Below are 11,661 nucleotides of genomic sequence, written 5' to 3' on the forward strand. Positions count from 1 at the left end.
AATATTTTCAAATATTGAGTAATTAATTCATTTTAATTGAAATTACATTTTACATAGTTACCCTTTACAATAATTAAGGAAATACTATTGAATTTATAGTCTTTCCTTAGTATTAAAAGATTTTATTTCTATAAATTAATATAACTAACATTGATTATAAAATAATATGTATTACAATATAATAATCTTCATCTTATCTATCCAATCAACTAATTGTGGATTATAAGCACTGCAATATATACGCATTGCTCATTCAACTGATCATGTGGTTTATTATTGTTTATGTGATTTATTATTTTCTTATCTTGTTTTTTATGTAGTTTATTATTTTTGTCATTAATTTAATTATTTTATTTTAACTGTTACTAAAATCCAAAAATAATTTATTGTAACATTTATTTTTAATTTAGTTTATGATATGCTTAAATTTAGTCGTTCAATTATATTTGTACAAGTTGTCAATATGATACCTAATCACTAAGAGACCAAATCGATTGATTAAATTATAAAATTATAATATATAAATTATAAGAAATTATAAATATTGAATTTAAAATATAATTGTGAGAATAATGTCACACGTTGAATATTCATTATATAAGAAATGTTAAGAAATTAGAAATATTAAGAAGAGTGACACACATTGAATTTTTTGTTCGATTATATATAATAAAAAAAATGAAAAATAGTAAATTGAAATTTAATAGTAGAGAATTAATTTGAATTGATGCATCTATGCAATTTAAGTTCTAAAAAAATAAAAAATATTTTATAAAATAATTTGAAGAAAAATTATAAATAATTTGAAGGAGACGAGAAGTCCAATCCAGTGTATTGGCACTGAAACTTTGTTTCAGCTGAAGGTTTGTTGTGCACTCGTAAACACAAGCCTAGAGTGATTGTCAGTGTGTTTAACTGACCGTTGACGTAGGATGTAACACCCCGTGCTTTTCCTTATGTTGGGAGATAGTGTTTTAACACTATTGAGAATACTGAGATGACGAGATGCGAGATTTTATTTTACTTCCGACTACTCGGAATAGAATTTCCGGATAACCGAGTTATCAGAGATTGACTGTCCTATTAAGAAAATAGGAATAATGAGTTTGACATAGAGTCGAGGAAGAGAGGGAGAGAACCCTTGATGATATAACATCCCGTATTTTGGTTACCTTGCAATAGTATTGAAATATTATTGAGGACCTTGAAGAGTTAAAGACTAGCTTACTAAAATCGAGAGGAAGTTATCGATGGATGGTAATATGAGAAGAATAGAGATGTTGATAGAATTGAGAATGATGTTAGAATTGAGATAGAGATGTGATCAATTGATTTTTGAGTTGAGATGAAAGACGAGAGATAGAGTCGAGGTAGTGATTGAGAGTCACTATAAAGAGGATTAAGTTAGAGTGACGATTAGATTAATGACGAGTGAGGATCTGTTGTTAACATGACAACTTTGTGAGGTATTTGATTGACGTTATGTGATTTACCTGATACGTGTGCATTTATATTCGAGTAATTGTGGTAGTACATGATTTAATTTCCACCACACATTTTCCTACACTCACACGTTTTTTTTAATACCCTCACATGTGTGATTTGACAAATGGCCAAGTGGGGAGACAAAGCACTATTTGGGCATTTAATGAGCATTTAATGCTTTCTCGATTAAAGAGTAAGATTAGTGATTAAAACTAAAGACTTTCTCACTATCTTGCCGTCACTTTCATTTTCGGCCCTTCACCTTCTTCTCTCTCCCTCACGCCATTCTTTCTCTCCTCCATTGGAGACTAAGCTCAAGCTTCTGAAGACATATCTATGGTGTACTCCTCCACTAAATCTAGTCCTTAAACACTTTCTACTCTTGATTCAAGAAGTTTAGTGGAGTTTAAAGCTGAAGAATAGAGAGGAGACGTCCTTTTTCTTGAAATTATTGAGTAAGTGTTCTGATCTTTTGGACCAAGACTTCTGTGAGATATATGTGTGTTCTGATCGTTTGGATCTAGACTTTATTGTGAGATATATGTGTATAGAAGGATGATTGAAGCATGAGAAACTCCCCCTCCTCATTTTTCTTCATTTTCAAAAATTAGGATTCATGCCCTTTAAAAAAATCTTTCTGGTTCTTTTCTAAAATTTGGGGTGAGAAATATGTTATATGTGTTTATTTGAGGTGATTAAGATGTGTTTTGCAAAACTTAGTCTTGAGATATGAGTCTTTACAAAATTTAGTTTGATATAAGAAATTTGGGAAAATCCCTGAGGTTATGTCTTAAATGACGATTTGATGATGAGCATGAATATATGAAAAGATTAACCTGATGTTTGCTGAATGTAGAGTTTAAATGAGTTTTGAGTTGGCTAAGATGTTAAGTGATAGTAAATTTTGATGGTTGAGAGTGTTTGATGAATTTTTGAGAATGAAAAAGTTGATAAGTCTTCGAGTTGCTCTTGAATGCACTGTTTTGCCTTGAGTCTTGTTCTGCTCTGCCGAGTTGTGATTCCGCTGGTATGCCAGAGGGTTCGTTTCCCCGCTGGTATGCCAGAGAAGTCTTTTCCCCGCGGATATGCCAGAGAATTCATTTCTCCGCTGCCCTGCCAGCGAATTCATTTCTCCGCTGATATGCCAGAGAGTTCGTCATTTCTCTGCTCTGGCTAAGTGATTACTCTGACGAGTGATTCCTCTGATATGTTGATTTCTCTGCCTTGACCGAGAGTTCGCCATTCCTCTGTCGACAGAGAGTTTGCCATTCCTCTGTTGACAGAGAGTTCGTCATTCCTCTGGAGACAGAGAGTTCGTCATTCCTCTGCTATGACTAAGAGTTCATTTCTCTGCCGTGACGTAAATTTTTTTCCTCTGCTTTGGCGAGCATTTCTCTGCTCTGGCGAGTATTTCTTCTCTGCTCTGCCGAGCTAGTCTGCTCTGCTCTGCTGAGTTTTTTCACTCTGACCACCGAGCATTTCTCTGCTCTGGTCTCCGAGTCAAACTTATGTTTGCTTGTTTGTGATATGTTTATATGTGAAGTTGTATGCTTATGTGTTTGTACGTGCCTATGTGCTTGTTTGCTATGAGAATGGTCCGAGTTGAGATTTAAATCGAGAGTAAGACGTGTGAATCCTTAGAAGTTAAGTATACCTAGGGATTTAGTTTTATTGGGTAAATAGACGTTGAGTGAGAAGTTATTGTTGAGACGAGTTTAGATTTTAGTAATGAGTTCTAACTAAGGTTTGTTTTATCACATGAACCTTTGTGATGATGTTGATGATTTATGAAGACCCAAGCGAGACGAAGAAGTAAGTCACCTTTTCCTATCCGTGCTTAAGCGAAGGACTACAGGTGGGCAATATTTTGAGTATATGTTTATCGCATGAGCTTTCTAAAATGCTTGATGATGATATTTATGAGTTTATCAAATATTGAGATAAATGATGTTTAAGAACTGTTTGACTTGCCAATATTTGATGTTGAACTTGTGGGTTACCCTCTACTGATGAGACGATTTCGGTCCTGCCACAAGCGAGATTTTGTGCACAGAGGTGACTGTGAGCCGTCTTCGAATCGGCCAGTCACGGTACTTGAGATGGAGGCCTACTTCTCAGTACCGATAATGATAAGTTGTAGATGTGGTACATACATGTTGAGATATTTGACTGCAGTCGATTATTTATGATGTTTTTGATTATGAAAACTGCATGCATAGATTCATTGATGCTAACTTATTTCTGTGTGTTGCTGATGATGTGGCAAGTTCCAAACATATAGCTCTAAGAGCACCGTTCATGATTTTTCCGGCGTTTGCCCACTGAGTATTATATACTCACGCCCTGCATATATTTCTAAATGTGCAGGCTAAGCTTGGAGCGAGATTGGACTGGTGCTGGTGGGGATGGTTTGATTGATGAAGTTTCTTTGCTGCTTTCCTCTGACGTTAGAGTCTTAAGGATGATGTACTTTGCTTTCCTTCTGATTTTGATAAAACTTTAGTGTGATGATACCTTGTTTTCTTTTGAATCAAGTAATATACTCACGGTTATGTGTCTCCATACATATAATCGGGTCGCCTTTTGCTGCGATACTCTGCATATTATGCTTCCTTATGAAAAATGAGCTATACCCGTTTTGTTTTTGTTCGTGAAATTCCGAATAATTAAAAAGTTATAACGACGTTGACGATTTTACCCTTGGGTTCATTTATGATGATTTCCTTAGCATGCTTTGATGCGAGCTTCCGTATGACATTCAATCCAGTTCTTCTTATCTTTTATTCTTCTAAAAATAATCGTATCGATACTCGTACCCCGCTATTACTAGCGTTGGGAATCGGGCTGCGACAGAGTGGTATCAGAGCAGGTCGTCTGCTATGAGTTAATTGCTTGATTGAGTTGAACCTTTGATTGCTTCTACTCTTTTAGAGTGAGTACTAGTCTAATTTGAGTTTTTAGACTGGTTGGAGAGTCAGTCGAAATAGAACCCCAGCACCCCATCTCCTCCAGCTTAACGAGGTAAGAAGTTGATGTTGTTTCTTATTGCTTTTCTGATGAGAGCTGAGTTTGATTCACTAATGAGTTATGTATTGTTTTGATGACAGAATTGTTTGAGATGATGAATTCTGATATGAGGCAGTCGATGTGAAATATGAGGAGAGATGTTGAGGCTAGTATAGCCGATGCCCCGCCGTACCAAATGAGGATGAGATGCCGAGTCATTTTGAGACAGCGATGCAGCGATGGTTCAGGGAGTACATCCCGAACGAGGATGATACCTTGGGTGAACTTCTGGCACACTATCACCGACGATGGAGGAGAGTTATTTCCCTATGGGATCGATGGCGCAGAGGTCATTACGCTTTTGATTCCACAGCTGCTACCCGAGTGGCAAGACTGGGCGTTTTGAGAATTGAGTTCGGGCATTTTGTGAGCGCCCAATTTCGTGGCTTCATTGCGACTTTGAGCCACCGCTACTTTGGCTTTTCAGATGTATGTGCACTCGATTTTATATCCACCGTCCCGAGACGCCCAGGAGGGAGAATCTCGGCCAGCACACGTTGATGGCGATGAGGAGGATTCGGATGAGGAGACTCCAGAGATGACGGTTGGCTACGGACGGACCCAGCCATTGCAGCATCATACTACTGCTGACGGAGTCGAGATATGGGTACCTATTCCTGAGGTGCCGGTTTATGGTCCGATGGTGGACACCAACGTCGAGGATGAGCCGAGCGACGATAGCATCTACCGACTGATCGACGAGTACGTGAGCTGAGTGAGGATATGGAGGATGATGATGCGACGAGCAGGATTTCAGGATACGACGACTAGCGATCATGTGTATCTAGTAGACGCGTACATACATTAGATGCATAGCCGATGTACATAGCTAGAAGCATAGTATAGAACATATATGACGCTTAGTCCCTATGATGCTTGCATAACGAGAGCATCATTATAGTATAGGGCGTTTTGTACAGAGAACCTTCGCTTTTGCGTTAGACCTCAAAAGAGAGGCAATTTTTCCCTATACATATATAGAGATGTAGATGATTAGTGAGTTTCACTTTCTTTATCAGAGCTTTAAGAATGATGATGATGTAGATGTTTGACGATAAATGAGAAATAGAGATTGATGAGAATTACAAACGACGATAGAGGAGAAATAGACTAGACGAGAATTTTGAGATCATTTATGAGATATAGAGGCGAAGTGAGAAAAAGAGAATTAGTATTTTGTTTTGACGAACGGCTAGTTTCGAAGTCGATAGTTTTATAATTCTTTTCCTTTGTAGTATTCCTCCGAGAAGAAGAGGGAACGGAAGAAACATAAACCGAGAAGAAGACGAAGAAGAGAAGCAGAGAGACCAATAGTTGAGATAATACGACGATAAGAGTTAGAGATTTCATCGCGATTTATAGACACGACCCTAATAGGGCGAACGTATTGTGGAGACCTCATGGGATGCATAGATACTTTTGACCAATTGTGCTTCGTAATAGAGGTACTTTCACCGGGACTGCGCGTATCATCGCTAGAGTAATCATGAGAGTAGACTTATTGAGTCCCTATCCCGCTTGGTCGTTTTTAAATTTTTCTGCATCCATTTGAACTCCTATATGAGATGAACTATATGCTATTGAGAAATTTTTCTAGATCCACTGTGTTCGAGCCTAAACCGTTTGGGTTGGAAATCCTTGCCCCTTATTTAACAGTGGACAATTTATTCATTTTCCACTTAGTGGATTGCTTCTACTTCCAGTATTGATTTACTCCCATCATATCATATCTCAGTTTTATCATAGTTTCTGTTCTAACTTTTGATCTTCCTTCGATTGTAACTTCTTCATTATCCTTGAGATAGCACTGGCTATTATGGAATTATTCCATTACTTGAGCTCGTCTTGTTCAAGATCAGATATTATTATTCATCACATCCTAGTCCCTACCACATCCGACAAAGGAATGTCTAGGTAACTAGGATGGCATAACAAGAAGAGTGTTTAGAAGAAACACGAGTTATGGGAGCAGTCGTAGAATATATTATTACGGGACGAGCACAACTGTTCGATTATGGATTTTCTTATATTAGCCAAGTATGTAGAAAGCTAACCTTTTCGAGGATGAGAAGAAGTGATGCTAAGCCAGAATAGGCAATAACAGATTCAAGGAGATCGAGATGGCAGATTAGAACAGATGACATTTTCCGCGATAGCAGACTGAGATGACGGCTAGTATAGAAGTAGTAACATCGAAGTATTACGGGATGTTTTATTTCCGTTATGCCCCGCAATTAGTAAGAATTCTCAAAAGAGAAAATTTCCTTATATGTCTATACGACGATGACCAGAGAGTCCCTATGCTTGAGTAGAATTTTGAGCTGATGTTACGATGATTGACATGAAATATGTCTTTGACGTTGAGTTATGAGAATTGAGAAAATAGTATGATGTTGAGTAAGAGTCTTATGATTTGTGAGTTATGAGAAGTAGTTCTAAGGTTGATATATGTTCCCTTAGACTTTTATCGAGAAAGAGAAACCGATTGAAGAAAGAAATAGAGTTGATGATATGAGACAAGGCAATAAAACCGTAGCTGATTACGAACGTCAGTTTTGCGACTTGGTTCGGTATGCCACATATCGAGAAGAGATGAATGAGAAGATGTCAGAATTGTTTTGATCAAGTTTGAGATAAGAAGTACGAGACGATTTAACGAGACAGAGTGCGGTTATGTGCACTGAAGCATTAAATAGAGCATTTGATATAGTACTGGCAATGTAGCCAGAAAAAGCGAATTAAGCTTCAGCACCCCAAAACGGATAAGAGCACTCGAACGTGCAAACCATCTTTTTATGGACGAGAGCATGAAGGATAGAAAAAAAAAGGGACGATCGACGTCAAGATCCCAAAAAGCCGTGGCAGAGTCAGAATGCGCCACCGCAATATCAGAACTGAGACAAACGACCTTATGTTGGCCCAGCTGCCCCAGCAGCAGTAAATCTTCAAGAACCGCGAGGGATGTCGTCTTGTTGAAGAGCAATAAATTACGTCTGAGAAGATGCAAGATGAGGCAAAATAGCTGTTATACCTGCGGGAGGGTCGGGCACTACTCAACCAGTGTCCGAATCGTCAGCAAAGTGGAAGCGGAGAACGACCGAGTCAGTTTTGGCCGCAATTCAAAAGCAATGGAGGGAACTCCACCGCTACCTCCACCACAGCGACAACAGCCAGCCTACCGACTACATCAGTCAAGAGGGCAACCACCAGCCCCGCAGGCGAATCAACCGCATCATCAGAGACTGTTCGCGCTTGAGCAGAAAGCACCGGACAAGAATCGAGGAAAATTGTCAGATATAGACGAATTGAAAGGTGTGCCCATATTATTTTTGTTCGACACTGAACGAAGAGCCTGTTCCACAACCTCTAAAGAGTAATCACACCCATAGGCTGAACCACTACGGTTTCATCCGTGTGCCCAAACTTAGAATTCGAGTTCAGATCGATTAAGCTCGAGGCGAGAAACCTGAGATTGATGCCTATAAGGCACTTGGATATAATTCTTGGAATGGACTAGTTAGAGGAAAACCATGTAAAGATACAATACAAGGAGAGACGGATATCTTTTCAGCCACCTGGCCAAGAACCTACTTCCTTCATTGGTATTGAGAGAAAATGGAAGAAGACGCTGATCATCTCAGCACTGCAAGCAAGAAAGTTCTTCCGGAGAAAAGATAAAACCGCGTACGTTGTATATCCGAGCCAGAAAGACAAATCCAAGCAAATGTTGATGATGCCAGTCGTGCGAGACTATAAAGATGTTTTTCCCTAAGACTTTATCGGGATTTCCCCCAGATTGACAACTCGAGTTTACAATCGATTTAGAGCCTGGCGCCGCACCGACGTCGAAAGCTCCATACAAAATGGCTTCACAGAGTTGCGAGAGTTAAAACTGCAACTACAAGAACTTCTAGATATAGGCTTCTTTGACCTAGTGTTTCCCCGCGGGAAGCACCAGTTCTTTTGTTAAAGAGAGGGATGGAAGCTTGAGGTTGTGTATTGAGTATCGAGAGTTGAACAAAGTGACAATAAAGAATAAGTATCCGTTACCCCGGATCGATAATCTGTTCGATCAACTACAAAGAACGAGCACTTTTTCAAAATTTGAATTGAGAACAAGATACCATCTGTTGAAGATACGATCCGAAGACGGCATTTCATATAAGATATAGACACTATGAGTTTATAGTAATGCCTTTTAGATTGATGGATGTCCCGACCGTGGTCATGGATCGCATGAACCACGTTTTTCGCAAATACCTAGACGAGATCGCGTTAGAGAGATTGTGAGTTGAGAAGCTTTATGCGAGAGTTGGCTTGAAGAAGTCAAGTTCGTTTGGTCGAACGATTGTGAATGAAGTTTTCAAGAGCTAAAGAAGAAACTTAGTACGCGATTTGCATTGATGCATAAAAGAATGGTCTAGGTTGTGTGCTGATGCAAGAGGAAAAAGATATCTTATCTTTCGATAGTTTGTAGCCGAGCTCTGCTCTGGAAGAAGAGCTGAAGTTGAGCTCTGCTCTGCTCTGACGACAGAGCCGAAAGCATTCCTCTGCACTAACGCCGATTTCTCTGCTCTAGTGCGGAACTAACTTTAGAGAGAGAGAGAGAAGTCAAAGCAAGTGGATACCGCATGAGATAAATTATCCAACGCATGATTTAGAATTAGCGGCCATAGTGCATGCTTTAAAGATCTGGAGACACCATCTCTACGAAGTACGATGTGAGATATACACTGATCATAAAAGTCTCAAATTTTTTCTTTGAGCAAAAAGATCAAAACATGCGACAAAAAAAAGACGATTAGAGTTAGTGAAGGATTACAATTGTGAAATGAATTATCACCCTGGAGAGGCTAACGTTGTTAGCTGACGCGTTAAGCAGAGAGAATCAGAGAGAGTTAGGATTTCTCCTTACTCGAGAAGGGAACCTAATCAAGGAATTCGAGAAGATGAATTGGGACTTGGGAGGTAGTAATACCACCACAAACGACAGAAATACTAATTTCTGCACTGAACGTTACACCAGATTTACGACCGAGAAGCTCTGCTCTGCCAAGAGAGCTATGTTTTGAGCGCCTTTGCTTTGGACAGAGCTGGCGCCGATTCCTCTGCTCTGACAGAGAAATCACGATTCCTCTGCTTTTGCAGAGAAGGATAAAAAGATGGAAAGATTGCGAATAAAGATTCGAACCGAGAAAATAGAGATTTTTTCAAGAGGCGACATATAATGCCGTTTTGTTTAAGGAAAGAGCCTGAGTAGGCCTGATAAGAAAAGTTGAAGAATGAAATCACGAGCGAACCCGTACTTTTATGAGTAGTAGTAGTATTGAGACACTACAGAGAGTACTACGGTACTGAGATATTAGATTATAATTAAGATGAGATGGAGTTATGATGATAAATAGAGATATTGAGCATGTGAGTTACACTTTTGATGAGACGAGAGCGCTGAGATATAAACATAAGTTTATGACGAAATGAGATATCTGCGCCAGAGCGGAAGCTATTCCTCAGACGATTCACTTCGATGCCCTGGCATTCGGTTCCTCTGGCTAATGATTTCACTGCTCTGGTTAGTGATTTCGCTGCTCTGACAGAGAAAGTATGAATACGTGCCAAAACAGAAACGACGTTGTGAATAGAGAATAAAAAGCTAGAGATGGCATCTTTCGTAGAAAGATGTTTAATGTGTTAACACGTGTAGGCGCCACTTTGGCAGCCTCATACAAATTACACCTGTTAGAGACTTCCACAATAGAAGTGAGATCACATGCTATGATTTATGACATCGATTAGCAAAATCGAGAGAAGGAAATCCGACAGTTGAGAAATCATTGATAGATTCTTTTGACGTTAGAAACGAAGTTTATGTAAGTTTTCCCTATCTCGGGGAGCGTGTTATTTTTTTTCGAGTTAAAGAAAGACTCAAACCGAGATATATAGGACCTTATGATGTATTAAAAAAAGAGGCCAAGTAGCCTATAAACTAGCGTTTCCTCCGAGCTTCGCGAACGTCCAGGACGTTTTCCATGTTTCTCAACTGAGAAAGTATGTGTTTGATCCAAAACACGTCATCCATCAAGAAGAAGTGTCCCTGGTACCAGTTTTGAGCTGCGAAGAGAGACTTGATGCTATACTGGACCGGAAGATCCAACAATTGAGGAACAAGTCGATTCCTTTGGTGAAAATCCAATGGAGACATCACGGTAAAAAAGAGTCAATATGGGAACTTGAAGAGAAGATGAAAGAGAAGTACCCAGAGCTTTTTCCTGAAGATGAATAACTCAAATTTCGGGACGAAATTTCTTTTAAGGGGGGTAGGATATAACACCCCGTGCTTTTCCTTATGTTGGGAGATAGTGTTTTAACACTATTGAGAATATTGAGATGACGAGATGCGAGATTTTATTTTATTTCCGACTACCGGGAATAGAATTTCCGGATAACTGAGTTATCAGAGATTGACTGTCCTATTAAGAAAATAGGAATAATGAGTTTGACATAGAGTCAAGGAAGAAAGGGAGAGAACCCTTGATGATATAACACCCCGTATTTTGGTTACCTTGCAATAGTATTGAAATATTATTGAGGACCTTGAAGAGTTAAAGACTAGCTTACTAAAATCGAGAGGAAGTTATCGATGGATGGTAATATGAGAAGAATAGAGATGTTGATAGAATTGAGAATGATGTTAGAATTGAGATAGAGATGTGAATTGATTTTTGAGTTGAGATGAAAGACGAGAGATAGAGTCGAGGTAGTGATTGAGAGTCACTATAAAGAGGATTAAGTTAGAGTGACGATTAGATTAATGACGAATGAGGATCTGTTGTTAACTTGACAACTTTGTGAGGTATTTGATTGACGTTATGTGATTTAGCTGATACGTGTGCATTTATATTCGAGTAATTGTGGTAGTACATGATTTAATTTCCACCGCACATTTTCCTACACTCACACGTTTTTTTAATACCCTCACATGTGTGATTTGACAAGTGGCCAAGTGGGGAGACAAAGTACTATTTGGGCATTTAATGAGCATTTAATGCTTTCTCGATTAAAGAGTAAGATTAGTGATTAAAACTAAAGACTTTCTCACTATCTTGCCGT

The sequence above is a fragment of the Salvia miltiorrhiza genome, chromosome 5, assembly GCF_028751815.1.
Source record: "Salvia miltiorrhiza cultivar Shanhuang (shh) chromosome 5, IMPLAD_Smil_shh, whole genome shotgun sequence".
Taxonomy (NCBI): Eukaryota; Viridiplantae; Streptophyta; class Magnoliopsida; order Lamiales; family Lamiaceae; genus Salvia; species Salvia miltiorrhiza.